The sequence below is a fragment of the Phocoena sinus genome, chromosome 11 (assembly GCF_008692025.1).
Source record: "Phocoena sinus isolate mPhoSin1 chromosome 11, mPhoSin1.pri, whole genome shotgun sequence".
NCBI lineage: Eukaryota > Metazoa > Chordata > Mammalia > Artiodactyla > Phocoenidae > Phocoena > Phocoena sinus.
In genome coordinates, this window is record NC_045773.1 from 53,225,049 (window position 1) to 53,242,501 (window position 17,453).

General features: G+C 41.8%; 1 non-coding gene across 1 annotated transcript; it reads right to left on the minus strand.

Annotated features, from left to right (window-relative positions):
* Positions 1–3,709: 3,709 nt before the first annotated feature.
* Positions 3,710–3,814, minus strand: LOC116762955. Its single transcript, XR_004352381.1, has one exon. It is a non-coding gene; the product is annotated as a U6 spliceosomal RNA (small nuclear RNA).
* Positions 3,815–17,453: the final 13,639 nt, after the last annotated feature.

Sequence of the window (17,453 nt, forward strand, 5' to 3'; positions counted from 1 at the left end):
CACAGCAGGCTATATGATGAGAGGCATGGACACAAGAGGGGGGAAGAATTGGGGACATTTTGTAATATACCCCAGTAGATATTGAGTGGCTTTAAGGAACAACCGTCAGATTTTTGGCTCTCCAGCATCTGAAATTCTTTCTTACCTTTGGCGTATTCCCCACCTCATAGGTCTTGATGAAAGACAGAACCCATCTCCTCCCGAGGAAGTGAAAAAACCCGAGATCCTTGCTTTTCTGTGTTTCCATGCCTTTAGTGTCCAACCCCACCATCTAGTCCCAACTCTCCTGATGTACCTGCCTGGACCCTGAATCTGGACCTGGGATGCAAAGAAGCACGGAGAATCCACCAGGTGGTGGTGGCAGTGATGGAGGCCTTGCACAGTTTTAGGGCAGAAATGTCAGGCGTGTTAATGACGGTTCCCTATGAGTAGTAGAATGATCGCATCAGTGGTCCCAACTTGTCACCCCCTGTATCAGGTCCTTTGTTGTGTGGTTTTGCAGTTCCCTCACTAAAGAGGCTGTCTATTTCCCTAGTCAAGCTTGTATTGTGACTTGCTTTGGCCAATAAGGTGATGGTGTTGCTGGTTCTGAGCCTCAAGAGATATTGCGTGCCTTTGCAATTCCTCTGCTCCTCTGCCATTGCCATGAGAATACACCTGGTCTGGACATGCGGGCAGAGCTGAGTCATCCCAGTCACCCCAGGCGACACCAGCCCAGGAGAGCTAATAGCGGCCAAGCTGGAGTCTCACGAGTGCTCCAGTCAAGATTCCAGAGCTGCCTCCCAGGCTCTGAGTGTCCCAGACACATGAGCAACAAACACTTATTATCCTCTTTCACAGAGTGTTTGCGGCTGTTGGTTAGACAGCATTATTGTAGAAACAGCTAAGGGATACTTGTTTCCACTGCCAGACTGTGTGCTGGGATTTTGAGTGGTCCTGGCTGTCTAGTATCTCTTTGTTCCTGTCCATTTTCAGAGCCTGGGCCTCCAGAATTCTTGGCGATTAATCAAGTTACCCAGGATCTTTTCAGCAAATGCCCTTGCCAGAGCCAGTTTCTGTTTTCCATATTGAAGAACTCTGTCTAGTCCCGTGCAAAGATCGTGCTCTTATTATTATTCTCCCATTTCTGCCTCTGTTTGAACTGACACTTATCTTCCTGAACTTGTTTCCTTCCTGAATTAAAGAGTGTCTGACACTCTATCTTCCCCAAGAAGCCTCTCTTGACTAATTGGGAGGTGCTGGTTTCTCCTTGTATCTTCTCTTCTTTGAGTGCCAGCATCTTCTCAGACTCACTTGTCACTGTCTTCCACCATGCTCAGAGCAGCAGTGAAGCAACTGCCATTGTTCTCATGGAAGTGATTCATCTGTTAGATGTTTACAGAATTATCAGTGTTTGTTCATGTCATCATTGCCTATTATAGAGAGTAAGTGTGCAGTGGACACAGATGGTGTTTATTTAACTGGTTTTTTGTACACCACGTAGACATTCTGTTGATTCAGGGGAGTAGATCAGCCCTTTGGTGATGATGAGTAATCAGATACTGGACAGAGACAGGCAGTTGGTGGCCAGTCTAATTTGCTTCCAAAGAGATTGCCTGAACTGAGCCGTGACATTAGAATCGAAGAAGTGGTTTGGGACCCTTGGCATATTGAAAAGAATGTGGACCTTGGTGCCAAAGGGCCGAGTTTGCATCCCAGCAGTGTGCCTTGGGAAAATGACTTAGACTCTCCAACCCCCTGTTTCCTGAGCTCTAAAATGAGGACACAGACCAATACTGTCCCCGTTCATTGGTCTAAGTTGTTGTGACAATCAAAAGAAATACTGCTCACAAATGTGATTTGTAAATTGTAAAAAAAAAAAAAAAAGAAAGTCTAAGAGCAAGGGAATAATGATGGATGCTAACTATTGGGCTCTTTTGACCCCAGTTTCACTTTTATTTGGAGGCCAGGAGAAGATGAGAAGTCGGTACAGGCCAGGAGTCTGGAGTCAATGTCCAGGTAGTTACTGGGTAATAAATTTCTCACCCTGGTCTGTAACCAATAGCCGCAGACCTGACCATGCTAGGCTGGCAGACAGGGATGAGGAATCCTCAACATGCACATATCAGGGCATAGGGCAGAGTAACGCCAGCCAGCATGGTTCTCTGATTTTTCTTAAGCAAGAAGACTGGGTGAGAGTGAATCCTCTAAGTGTAGTAGGGAAGTGAGTGTTAGAGAGGGCTTATATCAGAGAAGAATTGATTTTGACCATGACTAATAGAGACCTGGAAGGTAGTGGCTTAAACAATTATTCAGGATTTTATTTTCTCACCTAAAGAGAAATCCTGAGGTGGGCAATTGAGGGCTGATGTGGTAACTCCATGAACAGAGTCTCAGGCTTCCAGAAATCCCCTCTGTCTATTCTTATGGTTTGGTCCCCTTTTTTTTGGCATGTTATTTATTTATTAATAATTTAAATTAAAAAAAATTGAAGTATAGTTGATTTACAACATTGTGTTAGTTTCTGGTGCACAGCAAAGTGAGTCAGTTATATATATATATATTTATGCATGTATATAAAAATGCATGTATATATGCTTTTCCAGATTCTTTTCCGTTATAGTTTATTACAAGATATTGAACATAGTTCCCTGTGCTATACAGTGGGCCCTTGTGGTTTATCTATTTTATATACAGTAGCTTGTATCTGTTAATCCTTAACTCCTAATTTATCCCTCTCCCCGCTTTCCCCTTTGGAAACCATAAGTTTGTTTTCTATGTCTGTTTCTGTTTTGTAAATAAGTTCATTTGTATCATTTTTTACATTCCACATATAAGTAATATCATATGATATTTGTCTTTCTCTTTCTGACTTAATTCACTTAATTCACAATTCTCTAGGTCCATCTGTGTTGCTGCAAATGGCATTGTTTCATTCTTTTTCATGGCTGAGTAGTATAGTGTGATCCTTTTTTTCATAAGCTCTCAAGGTAGCTGCCAGGGCACCAGCAGTTATGTCTGTATCTCAGGCAGGAAGGATGGGAGAGGGTACTCACCAGCTAAGTCATTCCCCTTTAAAGACCTTCTCAGAAAACACCTTCTAGTGACTTCTGCTTGCTTCTCATTGGTTAAGGGAGGCTGGTAAAAGTGCTTTTCTAGATGAGCATACTGTCACCTCCAAAGAGAATTGGAGTTCTATTAGTAAGGAAGTATGGGGGCAATCAGCTGTCTCTTCCATGGGATTCTTATGCTCTGACACCCCAGTATCATGACGCACAGTCCTCAGAGGGAAATGTGGCATTCGGAAACAGTATAGCGTTATTGGCTAAGAGTCTGAATTAGGAGGACAGATTGTCCTGGTATCAAATTTGCCTCCATCACTTGTACATTTGTACAAATGAATGGCACTTAAATAAAATGAAATGCAGCATATCCAGTCTCACAAAGTGGAGAAAATTAGGGTCATCGTTTCTAATTCTGATTTAAAGAGCCCTATAATTCATTCATGAATTCATTCATCCATTTAGGTACTTCTCAAATGTATATTTATTTATTTTGGGGAGGGATTCATTTTCCTACCCCCACAGCTTTATTGGGATATAATTGACATGTAACATTGTGTAAATTAAGGTGTACAATGTGCTGATTTGATACACGTATATATTGAGAAATGATCACCTCACCTATTACCATTCTTTGGTGTGTCGCGAACATTTAAGATTTACTCTCTAAAACGATGGAACGCCTCAGGAATTTGTGTGTCATCCTTGCACAGGGGCCATGCTATGTTTTGACATGTTTCCAGTTATAGTACATGTGCTGCTGAAGCGAGCTCTAGGAAATATTCATTGAGAATCTATCGTGTACCAGGTAACATGTTAGGTTCTGAGGAACCTTGATGGTCTCACAGTCTAACGAGGGAATGGGGCCGGGGGAAGAGACAGGTAAATATATAATTATAGCAACAGTCAAAAAGTTTCATGACATACTGTTGGTAAAGCTGTACTATCACCTACTGGTGAGAACAGAAATTAGGAAAGGACATTTGGCAATATTTATCAAAATTGCAAGTGTGCATATCTGTGGACCCAGCGATTCCATTTCAGGGAGCCTATCCGAAGGAAATAATGGTGCCAAATATCATAAGCACGGGATTATTTATTGCAGCATTATTTGTAATACAAAAGATTGGAGGCAACCAAAATGTCCCTAGATTATGGTACCTCCCTGTAATGGAATGCCACAGAGCTCTCTAAAAGAATGAAGCTGGATACAGAAAGATCTCCAAAATATGCTAAAGTGCAGGTGCGGACCAGTGTAAAAACGTTTGTGTAAAAAGGAGGGAAGGAAAGAACATACCTAAGTATATATACATCGAATATCCCAGGAAGGATACTGAAGGAATTGTTATTAGTAGCCTCTGTGGAGGAGAACTATTTGTCTATAGGATAGGGTTATATATTCTTTTACCTTTCAAATTACCAATTGTGTGAACATATTGCTTTCCAAAAAATAAAAAAAAGTTTAAACTTTTAAAAAGGAAATAGTTACATCGAATGAGCCAAGTACAAATGGAAGTATGTGTAAAGTGCTCTTGGGATGCCAAGTAGATTTGTGTATAAGACATCTGATGGGGAGAGTTGGCGGCAGAATAGGTAACTTTTAATATTCTTAGAATCCTGTGTTTCTGTGATGATAAAAGGAGACATTAGAGGATGGCTGAATTCCTTTCAAATGCTAGAATTATGTGATTCAATGGTTTTAAGAAATTGAAGAAGCAGAGGTTTGTGTATATGTGTGTGGGGGAAGGGAGAGCTTTAATAATTAAATGCTAAGAGTGCACCCCGTAACCATCCCATCAACAAGGAAAGACAGTTAATCTGTGCACACCTTCTTCAGGGCGCAGAGGGAAGAAGGCCTGCTTCCTGTGCTCATGGGCGTGGTGCCTCCTGCTAGCTGCTCAGGTACTGCTGTGTCTCTTTAAATCAAACCCAGGCGAGTAAATTTAGTACCAGAAGTGGGAGGCTTCTGCATAACTAAAGATTTTCCCTTTGTTTTCTTGATCTATATGTTTCTCTGAGCACACCAGCTATTTTATTAGCCTCCCACTGTGGGAAAGATGCAACTTTGTGACTTTGGCAGTTGTCAAGGAGATCTGAAGGAAAAAACTTAGCCAAGATTTATTAGGTGATTTATCTCAGTTTTTAATAAACCAGGGAAGAAATGTTACGAGCCAAGGAGCGGCACTGGGAAAAACAAGCCAAGGCCAGAGACAAAAATAACCCACAGAAAAGAGGCTTGCCTGCAGCAAACAGGATGCCAGGATGACTGCCAGCCCAGACTCCTTTGGGAGGCTTGGCCTCCCCCAACAGAGGTTCCTAAGCTGTCTGGGAAGGCTCCCCTCTTGAACAAGGGAGCCGGGGCAGGAACAAGGGGCAGGCCCAGTGGATCTGCAACAGACACACTGACCTAATTCACTGGAGTTCATCCATGGCTGGGCTTCTGGGTACCACAATCTCTTCTGGTTTCTTGCAGAGGTTTGTGACCTCCATATGGTCAGATGTGCTAGGTGTTTTTTATCCCAATCTGAAAGGCTGAGTTATGCACAAGTCATGCTTAACACTTTTCCATTTTAATCCCTCAGTCTTCCTAGAAAGGCGTGGGGCCATTCCTCCAGGGAAACGGAGTCCCATTCATTGCCAGGTCCCTAGGACACCTCCTGGGTGAGCAGGAATCGCGAGTGTCTGCTGTACGCTTAAGGTGGTTCCCAATGAAGGACTTATCCTCCCCTCAGTCAGGTGGAAGGACTCCAAGTTCCCAAGTTCAGAAGCCATCGAGAAGGGCATATCCTGGGGTGGCCTGATGGTCAACTGCACCCCCCCCCCCACTCTGCCCTCTGCCCCTGAATTTAAGAGTGACGATGAATCTGCTTCTTGCCAGACTAGGTCTTCCACACAACTAACTAAACTATCCTCTACCACATGCCTTAAACATTTTTTTTTATTGTGCTAAGATGTATATAACATGAAATCAACCTTTTAACCATTTTTAAGTCTACAGTCCATTAGGTACATTCACATCATTGTACAACCGTCACCACCATTCAGAAATTTTCACCTTTCCAAACTGGAACTCTGTGTCCCTTAAACAATAACTCCCTACTCACCTCCCCAAGCCCCTGGCAACCACCATTCTACTTTCTGCCTTTATGAATTAGACTACTCTGGGTACCTCATTTGAGTGGAATCATACAGTTCTATCCTTTTGTAACTGGCTCACTTCACTTAGCGCGATGTTTTTAATGTTCATCCATGCTGTCCTGCCTCCCATCCCCTCTTTAGTTTTTGTTCCCATCTCCACAGGCTCTGCTCTCTCCTCCCCTTCCAAATTAGGAGTTTGGGATGAACATATACACACCACTATATATAAAATAGATAAACAACAAGGACTTACTGTATAGCACAGGGAACTATATTCAATATCTTATAATAACCTATAATAGAAAAGAACCTGAAAAAGAATATATATATATAACTGAATCACTCTGCTGTACACCTGAAACTAACACAATATTATAAACCAACTATACTTCAATTTAAAAAGTAAAATAAAATAAAACCGGTACCCTTGCATGAACTGATTTTAAGGTCACATTATGATAAGAAGTATCAAGAAAGACACAAGGAAGCAATAAAAGAAAGAGACCAGGAGACGAGAGGAAGGTATTCACAGGGCTCCTCCTGACTAAACTGAAACCTGGTGCCCTTGGAAGCATCCATCCCCCACAGCCCTTTCGTTTGGGGCGGGCAGTGGGCAGCTCCCCTCCCCCAGACTGTTCCTTCCCCAGCTTTAGGGAACTGTCCGGGGTCCTGCATTATGGAACACCAGAATCAGAGCAGTGGGGTGCAGGAGCTCCACAAATATCAGTGCATTTCCTGACGTCTTTACGTGAAAACAGCACGAGGGCTGGGGGAGCAGCAGAAGCAAGCCGCTTGCCTGTGTGGAGGGGATGCTCATTACCTCTTTAATACCTTTTTATTTTTTTAACATCTTTATTGCAGTATAATTGCTTGACAATGTTGTATTGTCAACGTTTCTGCTGTATAACAAAGTGAATCAGCTATATGTATACATATATCCCCATATCACCTCCCTCTTGCGGTTCCCTCCCACCCTCCCTGTCCCACCCCTCTAGGTGGTCACAAAGCACCAAGCAGATCTCCCTGTGCTATGCAACTGCTTCCCACGAGCTATCGGTTTTACGTTTGGTAGTGTATATATGTCAGTGCTACTCTCTCACTTCGTCCCAGCTTACCCTTCCCCCTCCCCGTGTCCTCAAGTCTATTCTCTACATCTGCATCTTTATTCCTGTCCTGCCGCTCGGCTCATCAGAACCATTTTTTTTTTTTTTTTAGATTCCATATATATGCGTTAGCATACGGTACTTGTTCTTTTCCTTCTGCCTTACTTCACCCTGTATGACAGACTCTAGGTCCATCCACCTCACTACAAGTAACTCAATTTCGTTTCTTTTTATGGCTGAGTAATATTACATTGTATATATGTGCCACATCTTCTTTATCCATTCATCTGTCAATAGACACTTAGATTACTTCCACGTCTTGGCGATTGTAAGTAGAGCTGCAATGAACATTGTGGTATATGACTCTTTTTGAATTATGGTTTTCTCAGGGTATATGACCAGTAGTGGGATTGCTGGCTCATATGCTAGTTCTGTTTTTAGTTTTTTAAGGAACCTCCATACTGTTCTCCACAGTGGCCTCATCAATTTACATTCCCACCAACAGTGCAAGAGGGTTCCCTTTCCTCCACACCCTCTCCAGCATTTATTGTTTGTAGATTTTTTGATGATGGACATTCTGACTGGTGTGAGGTGATACCTCATTGTAGTTTTGATTTGCATTTCTCTAATGATTAGTGATGTTGAGCATCCTTTCATGTGTTTGTTGGCAATCTGTATGTCTTCTTTGGAGAAATGTCTATTTGGGTCTTCTGTCCATTTTTGGATTAGGTTGTTTGATTTTTTGTTATTGAGCTGCATGAACTGCTTGTATATTTTGGAGATTAAGCCTTTCTCCGTTGCTTCATTTACAAATATTTTCTCTCATTCTGTGGGTAGTCTTTTCGTTTGTTTATGGTTTCCTTTGCTGTGCAAAAGCTTTTAAGTTTCACTAGGTCCCATTTGTTAATTTTTGGTTTTATTTCCATTTCTCTAGGAGGTGGGACAAAGAGGATCTTGCTGTGGTTTATGTCATAGCCTGTTCTGCCTATGTTTTCCTCTAAGAGTTTTATAGTATCTGGCCTTACATTTAGGTCTTTAATCCATTTTGAGTTTATTTTTGTCTATGGTGTTAAGGAGTGTTCTAATTTCAGTCTTTTACATGTAGCTGTCCAGTTTTCCCGCATCACTTATTGAAGAGCCTGTCTTTTCTCCATTGTATATTCTTTCCTCCTCTTTCAACGATAAGGTGACCATATGTGTGTGGGTTTATCTCTGGGCTTTCTATCCTGTTCCATTGATCTATGTTTCTGTTTTTGTGCCAATACAATACTGTTTTGATTACTGTTGCTTGTAGTATAGTCTGAAGCCCGGGAGCCTGATCCCTCCAGCTCCATTTCTCTTTCTCAAGATTGCTTTGGCTATTCAGCGTCTTTTGTGTTTACATACAAATTGTGAAAATTTTTGTTCTAGTTCTGTGGAAAATGCCATTAGTAGTTTGATAGGGGTTGACCTGAATCTGTAGATTGCTTTGGATATTATAGTCATTTTCACAATGTTTATTCTGCCAACCAATAACATGGTATATCTCTCCATCTGTTTGTATCACCTTTAATTTCTTTCATCAGTATCTTATAGTTTTCTGCATACTGGTCTTTTATCTCCTTAGGTAGGTTTATTCCTAGGTAATTTATTCTTTTTGTTGCAATGGTAAATGGGAGTGTTTCCTTAATTTCTCTTTCAGATTTTTCATCATTAGTGTCTAGGAATGCAAGAGATTTCTGTGCATTAATTTTGTATCCTGCTACTCTAGCGAATTCATTGATTAGCTCTAGTAGTTTTCTGTTGGCATCTTTAGGATTGTCTATGCATACTATCATGTCCTCTGCAAACAGTGACAGTTTTACTTCTTCTTTTGTGATTTGGATTACTTTTATTTCTTTTTCTTCTCTGATTGCTGTGGCTAAAACTTCCCAAACTATGTTGAATAATAGTGGTGAGAGTGGGCAACCTTGTCTTGTTCCTGATCTTAGAGGAAATGGTTTCAGTTTTTTTACCATTGAAAACGATGTTGGCTGATGGTTTGACATATATGGCCTTTATTATGTTGAGGTAGGTTCCCTCTATGCCTACTTTTTGGAGAGTTTTTATCATACATGGGTGTTGAATTTTGTCAAAATTTTTCTGCATCTATTGAGATTATTTATTTATTTTTACATCTTTATTGGAGTATAATTGTGCCACAATGGTGTGTTAGTTTCTGCTTTATAACAAAGTGAATCTGTTATACATACACATATGTTCCCATATCTCTTCCCTCTGTGTCTTCCTCCCTCCCACCCTCCATATCCCACCCCTCCAGGCAGCCAGAAAGCACCGAGCCGATCTCCCTGTGCTATGCAGCTGCTTCCCACTAGCTATCAACCCCACGTTTGGTAGAGTATATATGTCCATGCCTCTCCCGCGCTTTGTCGCAGCTTACCCATCCCCCTCCCCATATCCTCAAGTCCATTCTCTAGTAGGTCTGTGTCTTTATTCCTGTCTTATACCTACGTCCTTCATGACATTTTTTCCCCTTAAATTCCATATATATATGTTAGCATATGGTATTTGTCTTTCTCTTTCTCACTTACTTCACTCTGCATGACAGACTCTAAGTCTATCCACCTCATTACAAATAGCTCAATTTCATTTCTTTTTATGGCTGAGTAATATTCCATTGTATATATGTGCCGCATCTTCTTTATCCATTCATCTTTTGATGGACACTTAGGTTGTTTCCATGTCCTGGCTATTGTAAATAGAGCTGCAATGAACATTTTGGTGCATGACTCTTTTTGAATCATGGTTTTCTCAGGTTATATGCCAAGTAGTGGGATTGCTGGGTCGTATGGTAGTTCTATTTGTAGTTTTTTAAGGAACCTCCATACTGTTCTCCATAGTGGCTGCATCAATTTACGTTCCCACCAACAGTACAAGAGGGTTCCCTTTTCTCCACACCCTCTCCAGAATTTATTGTTTCTAGATTTTTTGATGATGGCCATTCTGACTGGTGTGAGATGATATCCCATTGTAGTTTTGATTTGCACTTCTCTAATGATTAATGATGTTGAGCATTCTTTCATATGTTTGTTGGCAGTCTGCATATTTTCTTTGGAGAAATGTCTGCTTAGGTCTTCTGCCCATTTTTGGATTGGGTTGTTTGTTTTTTTGTTATTGAGTTACATGAGCTGTTTATAAAGTTTGGAGATTAACCCTTTGTCAGTTGCTTCATTTGCAAATATTTTCTTCCATTCTCAGGGTTGTCTTTTGGTCTTGTTTATCGTTTCCTTTGCTATGCAAAACTTTGAAGTTTCATTAGGTCCCATTTGTTTATTTTTGTTTTTATTTCCATTTCTCTAGGAGGTGGGTCAAAAAGGATCTTGCTGGGATTTATGTCATAGAGTTTTCTGCCTATGTTTTCCTCTAAGAGTTTGATAGTTTCTGACCTTACATTTAGGTCTTTAATCCATTTTGAGCTTATTTTTGTGTATGGTGTTAGGGAGTGATCTAATCTCATACTTTTACAAGTACCTGTCCAGTTTTCCCAGCACCACTTTTTGAAGAGGCTGTCCTTTCTCCACTGTACATTCCTGCCTTCTTTATCAAAGGTAAGGTGACCATATGTATGTGGGTTTATCTCTGGGCTTTCTATCCTGTTACATTGATCTATCTTTCTGTTTTTGTGCCAGTACCAGACTCTCCTGATACTGTAGCTTTGTACTATAGTCTGAAGTCTGGGAGCCTGATTCCTCCAGCTCCGTTTTGTTTTCTCAAGATTGCTTTGGCTATTCGGGGTCTTTTGTGTTTCCATACAAATTGTGAAATTTTTTGTTCTAGTTCTGTGAAAAATGCCACTGTTAGTTTGAAAGGGATTGCATTGGATTTGTAGATTGCTTTGGGTAGTAGAGTCATTTTCACAATGTTGATTCTTCCAATCCAAGAAAATGGTATATCTCTCCATCTGTTTGTATCATCTTTAATTCCTTTCATCAGTGTCTTATAATTTTCTCCATACAGGTCTTTTGTTTCCTTAGGTGGGTTTATACCTAGATATTTTATTCTTTTTGTTGCAATGGTAAATGGGAGTGTTTTCTTCATTTCACTTTCAGATTTTTCATCATTAGTGTATAGGAATGCCAGAGATTTCTGTGCATTAATTTTGTATCCTGCTACTTTACCAAATTCATTGATTAGCTCTAGTAGTTTTCTGGTAGCATCTTTAGGATTCTCTATGTATAGTATCATGTCATCTGAAAACAGTGACAGCTTTACTTCTTCTTTTCCGATTTGGATTCCTTTTATTTCCTTTTCTTCTCTGATTGCTGTGGCTAAAACTTCCAAAAGTATGTTGAATAAGAGTGGTGAGAGTGGGCAACCTTGTCTTGTTCCTGATATTTGTGGAAATGCTTTCTGTTTTTCACCATTGAAGACGATGTTGGCTGTGGGTTTATCACATATGGCCTTTATTATGTTGAGGAAAGTTCCCTCTATGCCTACTTTCTGCAGGGCTTTTATCATAAATGGGTGTTGAATTTTGTCGAAAGCTTTCTCTGTGTTTATTGAGATGATCATATGGTTTTTCTCCTTCAATTTGTTAATATGGTGTATCACGTTGATTGATTTGTGTATATTGAAGAATCTTTGCATTCCTGAAATAAACCACAATTGGTCATGGTGTATGATCCATATAATGTGCTGCTGGATTCTGTTTGCTAGTATTTTGTTGAGGATTTTTGCATCTATGTTCATCAGTGATATTGGCCTGTAGTTTTCTTTCTTTGTGACATCCTTGTCTGGTTTTGGTATCAGGGTGATGGTGGCCTCGTAGAATGAGTTTGGGAGTGTTCCTCCCTCTGCTATATTTTGGAAGAGTTTGAGAAGGATAGGTGTTAGCTGTTCTCTAAATGTTTGATAGAATTCACCTGTGAAGACATCTGGTCCTGGGCTTTTGTTTGTTGGAAGATTTTTAATCAGTTTCAATTTCAGTGCTTGTGACTGGTCTCTTCATATTTTCTATTTCTTCATGATTCAGTCTTGGCAGGTTGTGCATTTCTAAGAATTTGTCCATTTCTTCCAGATTGTCCATTTTATTGGCATAGAGTTGCTTGTAGTAATCTCTCATGCTCTTTGGTATTTCTGCAGTGTCAGTTTTTACTTCTCCTTTTTCATTTCTAATGCTATTGATTTGAGTCTTCTCCCTTTTTTCTTGATGAGTCTGGCTAATGGTTTATCTATTTTGTGTATCTTCTCAAAGAACCGGCTTTTATTTTTATTTATCTTTGCTATTGTTTCCTTCATTTCTTTTTCATTTATTTCTGATCTGATTTTTATGATTTCTTTCCTTCTGCTAACTTTGGGGTTTTTTTGTTCTTCTTCCTCTAATTGCTTTAGGTGCAAGGTTAGGTTGTTTATTCGAGATGTTTCCTGTTTCTTAAGGTAGGATTGTATTGCTATAAACTTCCCTCCTAGAACTGCTTTTACTGCATCCCATAGATTTTGGGTCGTCGTGTCTCCATTGTCGTTTGTTTCTAGGTATTTTTTTATTTCCTCTTTGATTTCTTCAGTGATCTCTTCGTTATTAAGTAGTGTGTTGTTTAGCCTCCATGTGTTTGTAGTTTTTACAGATCTTTTCTGTAATTGATATCTATTCTCATAGCGTTGTGGTCGCAAAAGATAATTGATACAATTTTTTTTTTTTTTTTTTTTTTTTTTTTTTTTTTGCGGTATGCGGGCCTCTCACTGTTGTGGCCTCTCCCGTCGCGGGGCACAGGCTCCGGACGCGCAGGCCCAGCGGCCATGGCCCACGGGCCCAGCCGCTCCGCGGCACGTGGGATCCTCCCGGTCCGGGGCACGAACCCGCGTCCCCTGCATCAGCAGGCGGACTCTCAACCACCGCGCCACCAGGGAAGCCCGATACAATTTTAATTTTCTTAAATTTACCAAGGCTTCATTTGTGACCCAAGATATGATCTATCCTGGAGAGTCTTCCATGAGCACTTGAGAAGAATGTGTTTTCTGTTGTTTTTGGATGGAATGTCCTTTAAATATTAATTAAGTCCATCTTGTTTAATGTATCATTTAAAGCTTGTGTTTCCTTATTTATTTTCATTTTGGATGATCTGTCCATTGGTGAAAGTGGGGTGTTAATGTCCCCTACTCTGAATGTGTTACTGTCGATCTCCCCTTTTTTTTTTTTTTTTTTATGCGTTACGCGGGCCTCTCACTGTTGTGGCCTCTCCCGTTGCGGAGGACAGGCTCCGGACGCGCAGGCTCAGCGGCCATGGCTCACGGGCCCAGCCGCTCCGCGGCATGTGGGATCCTCCCAGACCGGGGCACGAACCCGTGTCCCCTGCATCGGCAGGCGGACTCTCAACCACTGCGCCACCATGGAAGCCCCGATCTCCCCTTTTTTGGCTGTTAGTATTTGCCTTATGTATTGAGGTGCTCCTATGTTGGGTGCATAAATATTTACAATTGTTATATCTTCTTCTTGGATCGATCCCTTGATCATTATGTAGTGTCCTTCTTTGTCTCTTCTAATAGTCTTTATTTTAAAGTCTATTTTGTCTGATATGAGAATTGCTACTCCAGCTTTCTTTTGGTTTCCATTTGCATGAAATATCTTTTACCATCCCCTTACTTTCAGTCTGTATGTGTCTCTAGGTTTGAAGTGGGTCTCTTGTAGGCAGCAAATACATGGGTCTTGTTTTTTTATCCATTCAGCCAATCTGTGTCTTTTGGTGGGAGCATTTAGTCCATTTACATTTAAGGTAATTATCGATATGTATATTCCCATTTTCTTAATTGTTTTGGGTTTTTTATTGTAGGTCTTTTCCTTCTCTTGTGTTTCTTGCCTAGAGAAGTTCCTTTAGCAGTTGTTGTAAAGCTGGTTTGGTGGTGCTGAACTCTCTCAGCTTTTGCTTGTCTGTAAAGGTTTTAATTTCTCCATCAAATCTAAATGAGATCCTTGCTGGGTAGAGTAATCTTGGTTGCAGGTTTTTCTCCTTCATCACTTTAAATATGTCCTGCCAGTCTCTTCTGGCTTGCAGAGTTTCTGCTGAAAGATCAGCTGTTAACCTTATGGGGATTCCCTTGTGTGTTATTTGTTGTTTTTCCCTTGCTGCTTTTAATATGTTTTCTTTGTATTTAATTTTTGACAGTTTGATTAATATGTGTCTTGGTGTATTTCTCCTTGGATTTATCCTGTATGGGACTCTCTGTGCTCCCTGGACGTGTCTATTTCTTTTCCCACATTAGGGAAGTTTTCAACTATAATCTCTTCAAATATTTTCTCAGTCCCTCTCTTTTTCTCTTCTTCTTCTGGAACCCCTAGAATTCGAATGTTGGTGCATTTAATATTGTCCCAGAGGTCTCTGAGACTATCCTCAGTTCTTTTCATTCTTTTTTCTTTATTCTGCTCTGCAGTAGTTATTTCTACTATTTTATATTCCAGGTCACTTATCCGTTCTTCTGCCTCAGTTATTCTGCTATGGATCCCATCTAGAGTATTTAAAATTTCATCCATTGTGTTGTTCATCGTTGTCTGTTTCATCTTTAGTTCTTCAAAGTCCTTGTTAAACGTTTCTTGCATTTTGTCTATTTTATTTCCAAGATTTTGGATTGTCTTTACTATCGTTATTCTGAATTCTTTTTCAGGTAGACTGCCTATTTTCTTCTCATTTGTTAGGTCTGGTGGGTTTTTATCTTGCTCCTTTATCTGCTGTGTGTTTTTCTGTCTTCTCATTTTGCTTATCTTACTGTGTTTGGGGTCTCCTTTTTTGCAGGGTGGAAGTTCGTAGTTACCGTTGTTTTTAGTGTCTGTCCCCAGTGGCTAAGGTTGGTTCAGTGGGTTATGTAGGGTTCCTGGTTGAGGGGACTAGTGCCTGCGTTCTGGTGGATGAAGCTGGATCTTGTCTTTCTGGTGGGCAGGTCCACATCTGGTGGTGTGTTTTGGGGTGTCTGTGGACTTATGATGATTTTAGGCAGCCTCTCTGCTAATGGGGGGGTTGTGTTCCTGTCTTGCTAGTTGATTGGCATAGGATGTCCAGCACTGTAGCTTGCTGGTCGTTGAGTAAAGCTGGGTGCTGGTGTTGAGATGGAGATCTCTTGGAGATTTTCGCCATTTGATATTATGTGGAGCTGGGGGGTCTCTTGTTGACCAGTGTCCTGAAGTTGGCTCTTCCACCTCAGAGGCACAGCACTGACTCCTGGCTGCAGCACCCAGAGCCTATCATCCACACGGCTCAGAATAAAAGGGAGAAAAAGTAGAAAGAAAGAATTAGTAGAAGTAGAAAGAAAGAAAGAAGGAAAGAAAGAAAGGAGGAAGGGAGGGAGGGAGGAAGGAGGGAAGGCAGGAAAAATGAAAGCAAGAAGATAAAGTAAAATAAAATAAAGTAAGATAAAATATAATAAAGTTATTAAAATAAAATAAGTATTAAGAAAAAAAATTTAAAAAGAGACAAAATAAAAACGGACGTATGGAACCCTAGGACAAATGGTGGAAGCAAAGCTATACAGACAAAATCTTACACAGAAGCATACACATACACACTCACAAAAAGAGGAAAAGGGGAAAAAATCATAAATCTTGCTCTCAAAGTCCACCTCCTCAATTTGGGATGATTCGTTGTCTATTCATGTGTTCCATAGATGCAGGGTACATCAAGTTGATTGTGGAGCTTTAATCCGCTGCTTCTGAGGCTGCTGGCAGAGATTTCCCTTTCTCTTCTTTGTTCTCACAGCTCCCAGGGACTCAGCTTTAGATTTGGCCCCACCTCTGCGTGTAGGTTGCGGGAGGGCGTCTGTTCTTCGCTCAGACAGGACGGGGTTAAAGGATCCGCTGATTCGGGGTCTCTGGCTCACTCAGGCTGGGGGGAGGGAGGGGCACGGAGTGCGGGGCGGGCCTGCGGAGGCAGAGGCCGGCGTGACGTTGCACCAGCCTGAGGCGTGCTGTGTGTTCTTGCTGGGGAGCTGTCCCTGGATCCCGGAACCCTGGCAGTGGCGGGCTGCACAGGCTCCCTGGAAGCAGGGTGCGGATAGTGACCTGTGCTCGCAGACAGGCTTCTTGGTGGCGGCAGCAGCAGCCTTAGCGTCTCATGCCCGTCTCTGGGGTCCGCGCTTTTAGCCGTGGCTCGCGCCCATCTCTGGAGTTCTTTTAAGCAGCCCGCTTAATCCTCTCTCCTCGCGCAGCAGGAAACAAAGAGGGAAGAAAAAGTCTCTTGCCTCTTCGGCAGGTCCAGACTTTTCCCGGACTCCCTCCCGGCTAGCCGTGGCGCATTAACCCCCTGCAGGCTGTGTTCACGCCGCCAACCCGAGTCCTCTCCCGGCTTTCCGACCGAAGCCCAAGCCTCAACTCCCAGCCCCGCCCGCCCCGGCGGGTGAGTAGACAAGCGTCTCGGGCTGGTGAGTGCCGGTCGTCCCTGATCCTCTGTGCGGTAACCTCCCCGCTTTGCCCTCTGCACCCCGGCCGCCGTGCTCTCTTCCGCGGCTTCGAAGCTTTCCCCCTCCGCCACCCGCAGTCTCCGCCCGCGAAGGGGCTTCCTAGTTTGTAGAAACCTTTCCTCCTTCACAGCTCCCTCCCACTGGTGCAGGTCCCGTCCCTATCATTTTGTCTCTGTTTATTCTTTTTCCTTTTGCCCCACCCAGGTATGTGGGGGGTTTCTTCCCTTTTGGGAGGTCTGAGGTCTTCTGCCAGCGTTCAGTAGGTGTTCTGTAGGAGTTGTTACACGTGTAGATGTGTTTCTGGTGTATCTGTGGGGAGGAAAGTGATCTCCGCGTCCTACTCTTCCACCATCTTCGCAGAAGCCCTATTGAGATTATTATATGATTTTTATTCTTCAGTTTGTTAATGTGGTGTATCACATTGATTTGTGTATATTGAAGAATCCTTTTATTCCTAGGATAAACCTCATTTGATCAAGGCGTATGATCCTTTTAATGTGCTGTTGGATTGTGTTTGCTAGTATTTTGTTGAGGATTTTTGCATCTATGTTCATCAGTGATATTGGCCTGTAGTTTTCTTTTTTTTGTGACATCTTTGTCTAGTTTTGCTATCAGGGTTATGGTGGCCTCATAGAATGAGTTTGGGAGTGTTCCTCCCTCTGCTGTATTTTGGAATAGTTTGAGAAGGATAGGTGTAAACTCTTCTTTAAATGTTGGATAGAATTCACCTGTGAAGCCATCTGTCCCTGGG